The following is a 16,490-nucleotide window of genomic DNA, read 5'->3' on the forward strand; positions in this document are numbered from 1 at the left end:
GGGCCACAAGAGCACTGAACAAACACAGACCTACAAGCAGGACACCAAGAGATCGGGCAGGCTGCCTGACAACCACATAATTCTTCTCTCCCCTGAAAACCTGTAGGATAATAAGTCCTCCTCTCTTCATATATGGAGAAATATATAAACAAACCATTCTTTGGAGAATGTAATGTTTACAAAGTATTTAAAAATGCTGTTTAAAGCTCTCATCCTGCTTTTTTTTATTTTTTTTTTCTTCTTTTTTTATGGGGGATGGGAGAGGAAAGCAGCCTTGGAGAGAAGAAAGAAAGAGGACAGAAAACAAAACAGAACTTCTGTTGTTGTATCAATGTTAGAACATTAAAGTGTAAAAGTGACAGCGCTGATTGTCAAACCATTCCAGCTGGGCAGTGGGATAGACAAGCTGCCCATGATCCTTGGCAGGCAATGTGACAATGTGCCAGGGTGGGGGTCCTTCATCCTGAGACACCAGCACTTCCTCACTGCTGCTCAGCCCCTCCACCTCGCTTTTACTGTCACACCTCTAAAATAACCAAAGGCAGGTGGTAACCTTTGAGCTGTAGGACACGCAGTTATCAGGTGGGTGTTGGACAACACTCCAAACCATCCCAAGAGAACAGCATGGGGAAGGATCTGAGCTGCAGCAATACACAGAAGTTGTAAGAACCCTCATAAATTTAAAGTGATTTTCAACCTTCAACAAAACAGAAGCCATGCTAAAATCAGGGAAATCCCACTCTTTCAGCACTACTGCGAACCAGGCAGCTGGCAGGGAAGCCCAGTCTTAGTCCTTTTGACCCCCAGTTGCCTCACTGTACCCAGTCCTCCATGCTCACGTTCATGGAATGAGCCTTTACTCCATCAGTTCATCTCCATTTGGAACAGGGTTTCAGTAGCAAGAGAGAGCAACCTGTCCTTCAAAATTTCCAATGGAGATCCAGGAGGTGTGTATTTCAGGGCAGCCTAAAAGGCTCTGCTGTTCTTAGAGGGGATCAGGAGCACGGCCAAGAAACAGTCAGATATTCATCAAGGGAACTGTTTCTGCTACTAAATGGCCAATTGAAGCCCCTACTATTCTGTCACATATCTGTGTTACCACAACCCCAAAAAAGAAAATCATTCTGATTAGTTATGACATTATCTGGAAATCTCCACAAGACCAATGTGAAACTTGTCAACATATTTCTGTTCCTCTTGCTCCTCAAATGCTTCTCTCTATCCAATTGGCAAAGATGTAAAATGGCACTGCCCAGGTACAAAGAGCTGCAACATATCTGAGGCAGACCCTACCCACATTCGTGCATTGGACAGACCAAGAAGTTGGTGTTCTCCAGTCATTGTCATTCTGCCCACCAACACACAGCTCTAGAGAGGTTGCAAGTGACAGCCTGGAGCACTGGAAATAGAGATTTAAAGACAACCAAATAAAGACAGCAAGAAACTACCATGCTTGCTTTGCACAACATTATCAGGCACACAAAGCCTGCGACTTTCATTCTCATGCTAGCTCTAACAGCACTCCAGGATTACATATGGGTTAGAGTTATTTTCATTTCCAAAGCCAGACCCACAGCAATGCTGCTCTTCTATTGCTTACTGAGTTCCATGCAGCATAGTGTGCCTGCTCACAGCCAGCCAGCTCCCCAGCAGCTGGAGATCTGGGGAAGATGTGAGCAGAAAGGCCATGTCAACAGTGCAGACAGCTCAGCATTGCCCAGGTAAGGGCACAGAGCTGCAGAAGTGGGCTTCTTCAACAGAACAGCATCCGACTTAGAAATCAGCTCATCACCATCCACATCATCATCGATAGATGAATAAGTGGTATATCAGGAGGGAAAACAAAGTCCTTATGAAAACAAAAAAAGGAAAAGAAAGGGAAATCCAAATCCAGTTTGACTGAACTTACACAACTTATAGCATCACAACTACCTATGGCTTTGGAGAAATTATTTCTCTCCATCTCCAACCATACTGAACCAACAGCCTTCCTGCACCACTTTGAGATCACTACTTTTGGGAATCAGAGCTACTCCACTGAGTCAAAACAAATGCTGATTGTCAACAAAGGGATACACTTCTCACATTTATCTTAATGAAATACTAACGTGATAGCTTACATGGTACTACCTCAATATTAAAGCACTACACAAAATATGAAACAGCTCGATTTACTGAATTATCTAATGAAAGGATGTATGGGTCTCTGAGTGCAGATATTAACTAGATCCTAAACCCCAACACAGCAAGTGCCAACCTGAAGGGATCATGTTTAGCTGTTCCAGGACCCAGTAGAGGAGCACAAATTGCTTTTCCTATCCTCCAATACAGGTTTAAAAAGCATAAGCACCTGAAGGAAATCATGGCCTAATGGTGGCCTACCCAGAGCTTCCAAAGGGAACATTCCACAATGAATGTCTCGTTCCTTGCCAAGTAAGTTAATCTGTGTTGATGCTTGCAGGAGAAATGATAGAAAGTGACTTTGCCTACCTAAAAATAACTTCTTCCCCCCTCCCAGACACATAATATCCATAGCAATTTGTCCTGCTTAATAAGGGGTAGTGACACAGTACTGAGACGTGGTGAGTACACCACACCTTCACAGGCCACATAAACTCCAGTGCATCTTGAAGTAGCTGAACCCAAAATAACATGCAACAAGTGTACAACCATCCTCTACTCTCATAATGCACTACTGCCTCCAGCAGTCAAGCTGTGGAGACCCATTACAACCCCTTGCTGGCCATTTCTGTCATGGCCTCAATTACCTTGAAAAACTTCAAACATTAACCAAGCACAATGCTAATCCCGTGAAACCCAATGGAAATAAATAAAATAAAATCACTACCCAATAAGTTTTTGCTTTTAGAAAGAAAAGCAGAAGAAAAATCAATATGACAAAGCAATATTCCAATTCACAAACCTTGTTTTTGAGCCAAAGACACCATTTTAAAGCAGAAACGATTCCTAATATCACTGACACTGCCTCAACATACCATCAGCAGGAAAGCTGAAGTGCCTAAATTCAGGGAAAGGAAAACATCTGAGCAGCAGGTACATCAGTACCCGCACAAAGCACTATGGCACTGAATACTGTCATTTCTCATAAAAAGATGTAAACACATAAGGAAAGCTCATGCTCCTTGTCCCGCACCAAGCAGTTGATGAGAACAAGTACAAACCAATCTTCAACTCTTCAGCAATAGTCGTGTCTCTCCGCTGTAACACAAGATGGGGCTTCGCAAAAATGGGTCCAATGAGGAGCAAAAGAAAAACAACACCCAGCCAATTGCACAGTGCTCCCACCTGCCCCCACAGGCATTGGTTGCAGCCCTACATACCTGTGGGAAGCAGGTACCCAGGTGGAGCACAGCCCCAGCCGCCTTATCTCCAGTCCTTTCTGCAGGGCTGGGCTGTAGATGGAGGCCTATCAGAAACACTGAGGAAGGCAAATGGAATTGCAACTTTGTTTCCTCCCTGAGATACATTTCTCTTCCTTTTCAAGACTGAAACTAGGCTCTCCAGCTGCTGGCCAACCCCAAGCTGCTACAAAGTAGCCAATATGGTCTCCAACTGTAGTATCAGAGATGTAACTGTTACCCACCAGGTTTGAGGAGTTGGTTTTTCCTGTGTTTTTTGTCTCCACAAAACCTTAGGGGGGAGATTTGGGGAGAAGCGTAAGCAGCTCCCAAGAAAAGTTATGAATGGAAACATGACGTGCAGAGCTCTCTCCTTTCAGTTCCTGTAACCAACGCGGAATGGGACACATCTCTTACATGATGCAAAAACTGATCTGTCATCTTCTGTGGATTTCTTAAAATAGTCTAAAACCAGAATTTCGCACCACATTAACACTGCGCATCTCAGGCAGCACAAAACGCTCTCTGTATATATGCACAGCAACTCGCTTCTTCCCTGAAACAAAGTTTTCATTGATCCTTTGCCACAGCCTCAATTATTGTTTCTAATCATGATCAATGTTTACTTAAGGTATTGTGGCCTGTAAACAATGTACACAATAACAGCATCTATCTACATTGACAGGAATGCTGCTGCCAGGTTAGATATCTGCGTTGACTGCTCCTGAGGGCGTTCTTTTTAAACTCCGACAGCCCCAAATAAGTTTAAATTACAACTTAGAACCATCTTTACATCTACGCTACTTTTTGAGGTAGTGCTTCCCTGAGTAGATAAAAATCCCAACTCTGTCAAGTAAATCCCAGAGAATTGTCATTGCTTTAAGATGTAATACTAAAGGCATTTAATTTTCCAAAGATTTTGGTGGTTGTTTTGCTTTACAAGTTGATAAATTCCACAAAATTTGTGGTCATCTTTCTATCCACAAGAAATATACGTATATATATAAATAGTTATTTGTTAAATATACATCGATTAAAATAAGAAAAATAATAATAAAAAATTAAAAAATAAAAAACCTAGAGAACGAGATGTTTTTCCTAAGACTCTTTAAAGTAAAGATAGAAGGAAAAAGGTCCTTGACTCCAAGATATTTGGAGCACTTCAAGTCATGTTTTCCATCCTCTCATTCCAGCAATAAGCAGCCTTTTCTCTCTCCTCCCCCAGACCAACTCAGGCACACAGCCCCCAGACGAACCCCGCTACCCCACAGCCACACGTGCTCGGTGCAGAGCCGGCTTTCAATGTGCCTTTTGTTTGATGGCTGGTGTTTCAACATCCTCAACTTGAACAGAGAAAGGTCAGAGCGAGTCTTCTGGCATTCACAAACCTGAATCGGGCCCGCCAAGACAAGATTGATGCCATAGTAAATTTCTCTCTAGCGAGAGAAGGAAGGGGAAGTTTGAACCGGAGAGCATCCCCATTGGTGAACAGACCCCTGCTCTCCCACAGGCTGCGGGGGCACTACCATTTCTTTCTGCTCCCTGTGAAACTTCCCTACTCCGAGACCCCGTCTACAGAACCTCGTTCACACCGAGGGGCTCCCGCGTGCCCCCGTAACAGCACCAGCTCCCACTCCTGAGTGTCCCCAGCCCACGTCCCCCACCCGGGAGAGGGGCCGCCCGCATGCGAGGCTGAGGTCCCCCAGCCCCGGGGGAGTCGCTGCTCAGGATTCCTTAAAAGCTTTGGCACTTCGAGGCGCTTGGAAGCACTCAAGCAGAGCTGGGAGCCAGAGCTCCACCACAGCATTAATGGGCTTTTGCCCTTTTAAATTTTATAAGCCTGTCGCCTTTCTGATGCGCACAGTTTTATTCAGAGCCCTAAATGGCCATTTCGTATTTAAAAGGAAACCTGCATAGGTAGCACCCTACAACTCCCTCGGGTCATTCATCTCCCCCGCTCTCCCACTGTCTCTTAGGAAACCTTTGATAGAGCATTTGTTCAGGCTGCCAAGTTAAATCCTCTTCTCTCATGTCAGCGCATTGAGAAAGGGCCGGAGCAGCGCTCCATTCGGGCCTGCGCAAGTCAACGGAGAAAACCTATTCCTCGGGCACTCCGGAGCCATTAAGCCGTTTGCAGATTATTAACCGAAGCACAGAAATGTACACGGGCACGGGCAGCCGGGAACGCGGGGCTGTGCCTTAAGTTCGCTGCAGTCTCGGGAAATCTCTCCGCACGGCCCTGATGGGGGACGTTCTCCCCGCCGCTGCGCTGCCCAGCGGGACCCCGCGCCCCGCACAAAGCCATTCCTCCGCACTTTGGGGGGCTCCGCTTCCCCCAGAGAGTACATTGCACCTTTAAGAACTGGCAAATGCTGTCTGCAGTTGGCTGAAACAAAACCCGAAACGCGACGCCCGCTCCGGCGCCCCTCATAGCAGCCTGAAAGGCAGCACCGAAATGCAACTTCCCACGTGCGAAACAAAGTTTGCAGTCGAAAATCCCGGTTGTGGCCCCGAGCAGCCGCCACCAGCACGGAGCAGCAGCAGAGCAGCGCGGGGTTCGGGCAGCACTCGGGCAGCGCCGGGGCCGGCCGGCTCTGCGCGTGTTTACATTCCTAGAGTGGCTCGAGCTCCGCGCTCCGCCCGCCCCGCTCCGTAGAGCCGGGCAGCGCTTTCCCCGTTCCCCTCTCACAAAGGCGGCCGGGCGGCGAACGGCGTCCGGGCCTCCCCCCCACCTCCCGGCCCCTGCCCCCGGCCCCCTCCCCTCCGCCCAGCGGCTTCCTGGACAGATGCACCGGGGGGAGGGAGGGCGGCAGCGGGAGGAGGCGGGGGGCCGCTCCTTCCTCCTGCCTGCCGAGAGAGGCCCCGGTCCCAACTGGCTTTCAAAACCCAGACACAAGGAATTTCCACCCAGGCGAGCTTCCCGCAGCACGGAAAGCGGCCGCAAGCTCCCCCGCGCGTCTCCCCGGCCAAGCGCACGCCCGCGGCCCCGGGGCTCGCCGCCCGCCCGCCCCGACGGCGCTCGCCCGCCCGCCCGGGGGCAGCCGCCGCCCCGGCCCCGAGCCCCGGCCCCTTTTGTTTTGGCGGCCGTCGGCCCCACGCCGCGGCAACTCGTCCCGGTGCCGGGCCCCCGCAAGGGCATTCCCGGCTCGGGGCCGCCTCCCCGCCGCCGGGCCCGGCTCCCCGCCCGCCCGGTGCAACCCGCGGGGCGCTCCCCGCCCGCCCCATTGTTCGCGCTCCGCCGAGGCGCGACCCCTGCCCGGGCGCGGAGCGCGAGCGGCCGCCAAACTTACCTCGGCTGCACGGCGCGGAGCGGCACGCCGGCTCCTCTCCCCAAGTGCCGCGCAGCTCTCCGGGGGGATTTTTGAATAGGTGCTTTTTTCTTATTCCCCCCTTTCGCCCTTCTCCCCCCGCTCCCTTTTTTCTTTCTCTTCCCCCCCCTTCCCCCCCCCCCTTTTTTTTTTCCTTGCCCACAGACAGTGAAAAGGAGCTCAATGTTAGTGGGTGAGTAAGTGAATCAACTAGCAGAGAGCACAGCAAGTTGAAGTGTCAAATTACATTGGCTATTCTATTACCAAAGGGCCATGCTTTGTGGCTGCTGGCAAAATCTGTCCCAGATTCCTATCTGAAAGGGAGCTGCCTCCCTCCTGCGGGGACGCTCTTCCCTCGCCCTCTCCCTTCCCCTCTGCCCCCACCCGCAGAGCACCCGGAGTTAAGCTGAGAGCCGAGTTAAAACACAAATATTGTCTTACAGCGGGTTTAAGGCGGGGAGTCGCGTTTAAGCCTTCCTGAATGGCACGCACGCACGCAAAGAGGAGAAAAAAAAAAAAAAAAGAGAAAACCCTTCCACTCTGGAAACTGAGCGCAGGCAAATATCCTCCCTGCTGAATTGCTGTTATTAAATAGGGGGAAACCACCCCGCAACGAGCGCGCTCCGGAGCGCGTGGTACCTCCGAGTGCCGCGGCTCGTTGCGGGGCCGGGGGACCTGCGGGCGGGCGGGGGCCGCCGCCCCCACGGGGTTCACCTCGGCCCCGGCCCCGCCGCCACCCAGGTAGGAGCGAGCTGCGGCCCGGGGGGTGCTCGCCCCGGGGGAAGGGGGCGGCCCAGAGCAGGCGGGGGCGGCGGGGCGGGCCGGGGGGGCGGCCCCGGCGGCGGGGGGGCGGGCGGGCGGCCCGGGGCGCCGACAATGGGGCGGGTGTGGGACCGGGTGGGTGGTTTTTTCCTGCTCCCGAGGAAATGCAGCGCGATTCCCAGCGAGACGGCGGTGCGGCGCCGGCCTCGGCTGACGGGCGCCGATCTGCTGAAGCCGCGCTCCCCCGGCTTCTCCCCCCACCGACGCCCGCTCGCAGCGACGTTCCACGCTTCTGACGGCCGTTAGCGCGCCCCGCACACCCACCCCGCTCCAGCGGGGCTCCCACGTTCCGCAATTAGGAGACGCGAGCGAAAGCGGCGGCCCCGCGCCGCCTCGCTGCCGGCGGAGGGGAAGGAGCCACAGAACCAAGGAAGGGAGATTTTATTTTTTCCCGTCCCTCTCCCCCATTTCTATTTCGCCGCCGCCCTCCCGGGCCGAGCCCCGCCGCAGCCCGCGGCTCCCGGCCCCGGGGCACCCCTCGACCGCCCTCCCGCCGCTCCGCGCGGCTCCGGCTCCGCGTTTTGCTTGCGGCCGCGGTGTCAGCCGGGGAGCGCCGAATAACAAAGGCAACTTGGAGAGCCGCCGCCGCCGCGCGGCCTGCTAGTGACGTCAGGGAACAATGCCGCTGCCAGCCGGCCGCGCGCACCCGCCGCCCCGCGCGCGCCCCCCGCGCCCTTAAAGGCGCCGCGGGAGCCGCCGGCCCCCGGCCGCCCTCGTACCCGCCGCTGCGTGGTCCCGGGCCGGGGGGGCGGACGGCAGCTCTGCCGCGGGGCGCTGGCGCCCCTGCAGCCGCGCGGCTGTCGGCAACGCGGTGCCTCGGCGCTACGCTCGTTTGCAATTAGCGTCCCGTAAGGCAGCAACGCGCTGAGATGTCACAACCTCTGGCTCAGACAAAGACGGGGGCGGACGGCGGGCTTGGCGCATCGTTGCTCCAAACCGGCCTGCACGATAAGGTTGGCCATTAACCGCAGCGTTGCGCGTGGCCGCAGTACGGGGCACAGCCCGCCCGCCGCAGGTAGATGCTCCCGCTGCCGCCCCGGCTGCGCATCGCCGCGGGGCCGCCCGGGGAGGCAGAGAAGCGATCGCCACCACCACTGCTCCCCGCGGTGCCCGAGGCGGGTCTGCCAACCTCGGCCGTGCCATACAACCCGCGGCGGGCGGAGACACCGCCCCCATAGGATCGCGTGTTAAAGCAGAACCTCCCCCCGCCCTCAGCCGTAGTGGAAATGAATTCTACTGCTATCGTAACTCGTACTACGGCCACACACCGGGATGGAGCTGGTGAGGTAGCACCCAGGCTGGGCAAGCGTCGTGCCGGGTGAGTGCTCGCAGCAGCGCGGGGAGGCCTCGGGCAGAAGCCCGAGCACCCACTGCGGTACCCAGTCCGGGCTAACCCAGCGTAGCGCAGGATGGGCTGCGGGATAAAGCACCTAGTGGCACGTTACGTCGGGGGAGGCAACCAGATGGCCAAATGGGGCTGCAGTCAGGGTGTACACATTTCACCACGAGTAGACAAACTTGTGTAACCTCTTACAGAGAGGAGAGAAAAAAACAAAAACAAACTAGCATAAAAGAAAACAAAAAAAAACTTTATGTGAATTCTTTAATTAGACATGAAATTACCATGCAAAGTCACTAAGGAAGTATGCAGTTATGCAAGTGGAGTCCTAGAGGAAAAAGTAAACCATTTTACTGAGAAAAACAGATTGAAAACAATCATGACATTAAGAGGAAAGTGGCTGGAGGTTAAACTCTCTCTTTTTTTCCCTCCTTCCCTTTTGAAACCTAAGAACATCTGCAGGTCATCTTCAACTTGATCCCCCTTTGGTGTTTCTCAGCATGTACTGCTTCAGTACCATGCTTATTCTTGACTGGAAGTTGGTACGCAACTCTGTACTCTAGTGTGCTGCTGAAAGGCAGCTGGCATAACCAAGCCCCTGGCCTTGTACATACCATGGCTATGGGACCATCACTGGGCAGCTCAGTGCCCAGGTCTCCTCTGGGCATGGGGTGCCCTATGTGTAGCACCAGGCTCTGGCTTACAGTATCACGCCCAGCCCTCCCTGGCATATCCTACTAGGTTAAGCAAGGCAAATTGCCTAGTTTGGCGAAGGGAATAAAGCCTTTAAAAATGTGATTGGTGAGATAGCATTAAAATCCAGGATGTGTGCCTTCAAGAGTCAAGGATACAGTTTAAAACAGAACAAAACAAAATTAAAAAACAAAGCAAAACAAAAACGAGAAGAATAGGAAGAGAAGGCACACCATGTGATTATAAGTTACTGAGAAGGAACTTCACATGTGAGCTGAGGAAATGCAGCATTGTAAACGTGCTATTTATATAGTGCTGAAAGTGTACTTTTACAGGGACATAAACACTCTTCACCCCAGTGCGTATAATCTGCCCTTCTGAAGCAGATCAAGACAGTACCCTGTTAGAACCAATTCAGTCTAAGATAAAACAAACAAACAAAAACAAAACAACAAGTAAATCTCAACTTTGAGAAATTTCAACCCAAAATTTGGTCTGGGCTGAAGTCACTCAACTAGTCCAAACCTTGCCCATAAAGAAAATGATCTTCCAAGCACTGAATATAAGATTTATAAGTAAGGGACTGCAATCTCTTCTGTTGTTATTAAACTTCTTTTTTAAGCTGCCTTATACAAATTCAGGATACAAAAGTGAAAAAGAACACAAAACTTTATCCAAGCTTTAACTTCAGGGAATGCACTCAGGCAGAATATAATTAGCAAAGCACTTGGCTATTTTCCAGCTGCATGCAACACCATAGTCTTGTAAAAAGCACCCGAGGATTTTGAATGACCACAAATAATGCAATCATGTAACCTTATGTAAAACCAGACATGCACATAACTACCCTGAAATCATTTCATTCACTATGTTAGTAGATCTGTCCATGATGTGGATTCTTGTTTCACAGATGGATAGCAGTATTTATTTTACCATTTGACTCCCTACTGCCTGATTTTGACAATAAATAGGTCTTTTTTTTTTTTTTTTTTTTTTTTTTTTTAAAGCCTGAACTGAATTTTAGTTGCAAAAGATCGTGAGATTTAAAGAACAACAAATGCAGCCATTTGTAGAGTGCGCATACTGAGATCCAAAATCTACTTCAGTTTCTCCCCTTGTCTTCAGCTCTTACACGACCCAATCATGAAGAAAAGATGTCAAATGCCACCAACACCAGCTGGAGAGCATCTTGGTTGAACCCTGGTCTGAGTTTATGCGAGAGGTTTTAAATGAGCCAGCCCACCAGCATGGAAAGAGACCAGCAAATAAAGTGTTATTGTGAGCAGAGAGAGGACTGCTTCAAATCAGACAGAGCTTGCCAGAACATAATGGTGTCTTGTAACGCAGCTAATTGTGCTGTATAAAACAGAGCCTTAAACACGTTCAGGACTAGATTCTCAATGGATCCTTCCATTTAGCATGTGACTTTTTTTTCCTAACCAAATGTATTTTGTACCACAAGGGATGGTTAATACAATTGTGAAAAAAAATATTCATAAAATATGAATAAATAACCATAAGTTGTTTACACAAATAAACATTCCAGGGCATGTGATTTTATTCAGTAATTGCCATATTGGTCATAAAACATGCCTGAGAGCCCAAAGTACTACTTTATTGCATTTAGCAGCAACAATTAGCCTCTTAATTTTTCACCGTTTTAGCAGACACAATGGCCTTCTACTTTGAGAAGAGGTTTAAAAAAAACAAAACAACAAACAACCAAAAAGCAGGTTCTTTTCAACAACCATACGCTCCATAGGCTTACATGCAGAAAGTCCAAGCCATGTTTCATGTGGCGAAGGAAACAGGCAGCAGACCATTTTCCTTCCTACATGAGGCACTGCCTGGAGGAGAGGGAGCAGTGAGGAGTTCTGTTGAAAGGCTCTCTTAGAGGTACCACAGGCAGTTCCTTGCAGCTGAGGATCAGAATAAGGGTAAAACCAGAAACAACAGAAAAAAATACAGCCCTTATTGCATCATTTGTTCTATGCCATTGTCCACAAACCAACAGAAGTAGAAAAAAATCCCATAGAACAAGAGCCCAGAGAACTACTGAGTCAGTGCATCTAATGCTTTCATGATGGCTTCAATCAAATTTGCCCAGAATTCTGGGTTTTGATTAGGTTAGGTATCAGGAAAAGCTTCCTCTCTGAAGGAGCAGTGGTGTATTGAAACAGGCTGCCCAGAGAAGTGGTAGAGTCGCTGTTCCTGGAGGTCTTTAAGAAGCATGTACATATGACAGTTATGGTTGCGTTTTAGTGAGAGTTGTGGTGGACGGTTAGAAGATTAATCAAGATAAATAAGTAATTTGGAAACACTTGTACTAGACATATTCAGGTAGACACAGCCAACACAAGGCACAAAGTCAGAGGACTCACTTTATGTAGACTCTTGTAGCTCCAAGACAAGAGAAGTACAACTGTGACAGAAACTGCCAGATTCCACTCAGGTGAACTGCAGACGTGAGCAAAGATGCACATACTGAAGCAGCACAGTTACCTTGCAATTTGGATAATTAGCCCATGGGTAATCAAGTATTGATAGCATTGCACTAACTGCAGAAACTATGTCCTAGAAACATTATTGGGAATATCTGTCCTGTATTTTCACCTCCTAGAAGTCCAATTTGGACAGCTGACTGACCTACTTCCAGCATGTCACTGCTCCCAGAACACCAACCCTATCCCTAAACACATGGTTGCTTCCAGCAAGGGAGAGAAAAGGACAGGGCTACAGATGTTTCTCGCGCATACAATCAACGTGGCCCTCCCCCACCAAAGTTTAATAAGGATTGTTAGTACATCATTGTAGCTGGTAATTGTGTAGGTACACATGGTAATTGCATGTATTTGCACTAATTATGTAAATGCACAATAATTAAAGCTCCAGGGTTTTCATGGTAAATTTTTAAAACACTCATGGATTTGTCATGGCAAAAGTGTCAGTCATGTAACCTAGTGGGGAAGGAAAGGAGGAGGCGGCGCAGGAGAACACGCTTCTTAAATAAAAAGACAGGTATTTTTGCACAAGTAACTGGAGAGAGGATAGTACTTTATCATCAAACAGAACTGTCATGCCTGGGCACAACTTCTTTCAGACTCTCTTATCAGTTAAAATAATAAAAATCAATTTAAAAAATAACAATAAGTTGGTTTTCATGGTAGGTCAGAGCTAATGCTCAAGTACTCCCTGCCTTCTGTCCCAGCTTTTCCCACCCACCCTGCACTGCTGGCCTCAGGGATTTCCTCTACTTTGTGTTGCAGGAATAAGCAGGCCTCTGCTTGGTGGGCATGTGCCTGGGCAGTTCAGTGCTCCTTAACAACTGCAGCCACAGAAGGAAAGGGAGCTTTGCAAACACGCAGCATGCATCTCATTGTGAGTCACACAGACCAGCAGGCTGGCTGGCGTTCAGCCCCACTGACCACTGAACTGCTCACAGAGCAGCCCCGCTGTGCTATGCTAGGCTCATGGGGCCTGCTCAGTGGGCAGTGTGACAGAGGGATGCGACACAGAGCATCCGCTAGATGTTTCACACTAAAAGCTGGCTACTCCAAAACACATTGTTTGAAGTTTTAATCACTTCAGCCACATACTGCTTTTATGGGTGATACCTGCACTCATGAGGCTTGCATCTACTGGGAAGAAACCAACCTGACTTGTGCTTAAGCAGAAATATTCCTACCTGTGCCACCTCATTGCAGGGGTTCCTGTTAGCCCACACAGCACCACCGCAGCATTGTTTGCTCATACTCAGCTTCCTCAGGACCACTACAACCAAGAGCCAACAGAAGAGCAGTTTTAAGCTACTGACACCAAATACCTTAAGACAAGACACAAAGGGGAGCTTCCTCAGGATTTACAACACAGCTTTAAGAGGATTTAGGGGACTCGTAGTCACACAGTGTAAACCTAAGTCTATTTGCATGGCCCAAAAAAACCCCACATACATGGCAACTACCTTTATTGTACCCCAGCACATTCCATATCTTTCAGGTGTTGTTTTCTTCTAATCATTTCTTTGAAGACACTTAAAAAAAACTAAAGCTGAATTAGAACAAAGCAAAAAACTGTATGATAAAAATTGAACAAATCTAGTGATACATAAATCATTTTAAAAGCATATTTTAATTGTTAGTGTCCAATTAAACAGGAGAAGATGTCTTTTATAGTGACTATTTTCTATTTCATTTCTAAGAATGGACATATTTTCAGCAATCCAGCAAGGTCCCTCAGACTTGATGTTTCTCCACATGCCACACAAATGTTTGCACAGGTAGGAAAAATGCCTAATTTCTGAAATGTGTTTTGGTTCATCAGATTTGCGAAAGCAGTTTGGTGGGACAGTCAACATTCAGATTCCTTTGCAAGAAGGGTTGTAAGGTTGTCCTTTCTGAAAGCCATGTCCACAGTGTCTCAAGTTGATAGCATGGGCATGAAAACACCTGCAGTTAGCAACGGGCTTATTTCTTACTTCCGTGTGATTTTTTTTGGTCTGTGTGAATAATAGGAATAAATACTGTTAAATGTAAGTAGATCTCAATAAATACAAATATATGCATATTGATATGTATCACAAGTAGTGTTTGTGTAGTTAACTGATTGGTCTGAGATCCTTGCACAAGCAATTCTGACACAAATGACAACTTGCTCACTGCTGGGATGCATGAAGGTATCCTTTGCTGAATATTGGCAACAAGAACATCTAGGAACGAAAGATATTCTTGGAAATCTAGGCAATAGGATTTGCTTAAAAATCTGTGGCACATACATGACCAGAACCTGTACCTGAACCTGTTCCTGACTTGTGAGCTGATCTGGAAGGCGCCTTGTTCCAACAAGCCAACCACAGTACAGGTGTATTTTAAATCTCTGAGTTGAGTCATTCTCATTTAAATGTAGGCTAAACCACCTGAGCGTGTTGGCCTTCCTAACCTCTGCAAACTCACTGTGAAGTTTTCTCTCTACAGAGCAGACAAAGCCCATCAGCTTCATCCCTCATTTAAGCCACAGACAGGCAGCTATTGCCTATTTGCTGTGTCACGATACATGATTACAGAGAGAAGGTTGTGAGCATTTGTTTGCTTTCTAGACTTGTTTCTTTAAAGAGGAAGAATTATCCTGTTATCTAAAGCAGAATCACACTTGTTCCACTTTTATCTTGCCTTCCAAAATTTAAAAGCTGAGAAGTAATCTTTTAAGTGTTTTTTTATCTGAAGGAATTTCTTTTATTTAATTTCTACATGCATGCATTTTCCAGTATACATACATGCTGTGTAAGGAGGGAAAAAAAACCAAAACACAAAGATGGTGATAATACAAGAAGGGTGGTGATAAATATTCAAAAGGTTATCTACGGGAAAAACTCACCAGTATAGAAGCCTTCAGTCTGGCTAGAAAACACTGAAGCAATCTCCACAGAAGAACAATCTCCAAGAGAAGCTGACTTAGTGGTGGTCAGCCCTTAAATGAAATCAGGAAGAGGTGGAGTCAAGCTGGTTTACCCTCACCTGTGCTCCCACAGCTGACCTGACACTTGCCTCAGCTGATTAATCAGAGGATCAGGCTGTGAATGCCAGTTTCCCACACATGCTGGAATAGCATCCTTTTGATTTCCTGTTATTGTACTATTATACATGTCTACTTTTTTTTTTTGTTTTGTTTCTTTTTTTTTTTTTTTTTTTTTTTCTTCGTCAGTGCTTTGTTTTAAACAAAACAGAAAAACGTATAGCACTTTTGTCCTGAATTAGTGGCATCCTAACATTTGATGATTTGAAATTCCTTATACGAACCCCACTTTTCCATATTTTCTTTCTGGATTTCTTTTCTTCTGGCAGGTGGCATGCAGCAGTTAGATCCTATCTGGTAGCTAGAGCAAAAAGAGTCCCAACATGTAGAATTACTTTTAAGAGTGCTATGTTGTACCTAGACTTCACCTTTAAAAACCAGGAAAAATCCCAAACCCAAGTAAAAGGGTGTATGATGTACATTACAGGGCTACTGTTATAGGGGTTTGTTTAAATACTGAATAAAACTCAATGGAGATGTTCAGAATGATTTCTGTTCAGACTATACATCTTGTGGTGTATGCAGAGGTTAGCAATGACACCTCAAACACTACATCCTATACTGTCTTTATCGGACTTGAAGGTTAGATTGGGGAAGTACTGGGCAGCCTATGAAAGTCCTGAAATCGAAAGGCACCTTCTCTAGAAGAAATCTCAGTGGAGAGAAAGTACATGTTCTCATGCTGCTGTATGCTTTGTCATTTTCTCAGCTAAAAGAAAACTGTGGGCAATCTCTGCTAATGCACCTATCCTCTACTCAGAGTTGCCTTCTTTGATGATTGTTTGGAGTCACTTCTTAATGGCTGGAGGCTCTGCAGAGCAGGGAAGAGAAAACCCAAACCAGCCTCTCCAAAGATGAAGTTGGAAAAAAGCAAATGAGTAAAAACAAAACAAAACAAAAACAACAAAACAAAAACAAAATAACATCCTTTAACCTGATATCAAACATTCTCCTATCTTGTTTTGAATTGATCTGGAGGAAATGGTAGTTGACAATGACTCTCAAATATATGATCAATCATTTTGGTTTTTTATAGGTACGTGAAAGGCACAACTTTACAGAATGGAATTCATGTACCTCATAAAATATTTAAAACACCTGTAGTGAGACTATTTTTCCTCTTTTAACCTGCGTTTCTCAGTTCTTAGCCATTTCTCTGAGGGTAATATGTGCCAAATAACTGGCAGTCTGGCACAACAGCACTTATATTCCAAGGATTATCAAAGATAGATAACAAGCAACCTGTTGCTTTTCAGGGAAGCTGAACAATGAATCTTATATGACATCAGTAGGTACAGATATAAACCTCTCTCCATTGTTTTTCTCTGCTTCTGTGACATGAAGTTAAGGTCCAAATTCAACAAAATATTTAACAGGAGAAATCTCACAGCTCAAAAGCTT

The 16,490-nt window shown here is 47.6% G+C and overlaps 1 protein-coding gene and 1 long non-coding RNA gene across 16 annotated transcripts in view; both read right to left on the reverse strand.

The window, feature by feature from the left end:
* Positions 1-7,224, reverse strand: part of ZMIZ1 (zinc finger MIZ-type containing 1) — a 318,620-nt gene extending 311,396 nt beyond the window's left edge. For 5 of the 13 annotated variants that reach the window (XM_072339695.1, XM_072339689.1, XM_072339693.1 and 2 more), the window contains exon 1: positions 6,650-6,969. The gene's annotated coding sequence lies outside the window, so the exon portion shown is untranslated. Of the gene's footprint in view, positions 1-6,649; positions 7,065-7,108 lie in introns of those variants that run through there. The other 8 variants (XM_072339697.1, XM_072339691.1, XM_072339690.1 and 5 more) reach the window with 5 other exon arrangements.
* Positions 7,225-11,038: 3,814 nt separating this feature from the next.
* LOC140254163 (uncharacterized) lies at positions 11,039-14,945 on the reverse strand. 3 transcript variants are annotated; one of them, XR_011904078.1, is made up of 5 exons: positions 14,892-14,945; positions 13,483-13,551; positions 13,207-13,292; positions 11,903-11,978; positions 11,039-11,368 (listed from the first exon to the last, which is right to left on the reverse strand). It is a non-coding gene; the product is annotated as an uncharacterized lncRNA (long non-coding RNA). The 3 variants fall into 3 exon arrangements; XR_011904077.1 differs by having other exon boundaries at positions 13,483-13,562; XR_011904079.1 differs by having other exon boundaries at positions 11,340-11,440; positions 13,483-13,562.
* Positions 14,946-16,490: the final 1,545 nt, after the last annotated feature.

This window comes from Excalfactoria chinensis, chromosome 6 (assembly GCF_039878825.1).
Source record: "Excalfactoria chinensis isolate bCotChi1 chromosome 6, bCotChi1.hap2, whole genome shotgun sequence".
Lineage (NCBI taxonomy): Eukaryota > Metazoa > Chordata > Aves > Galliformes > Phasianidae > Excalfactoria > Excalfactoria chinensis.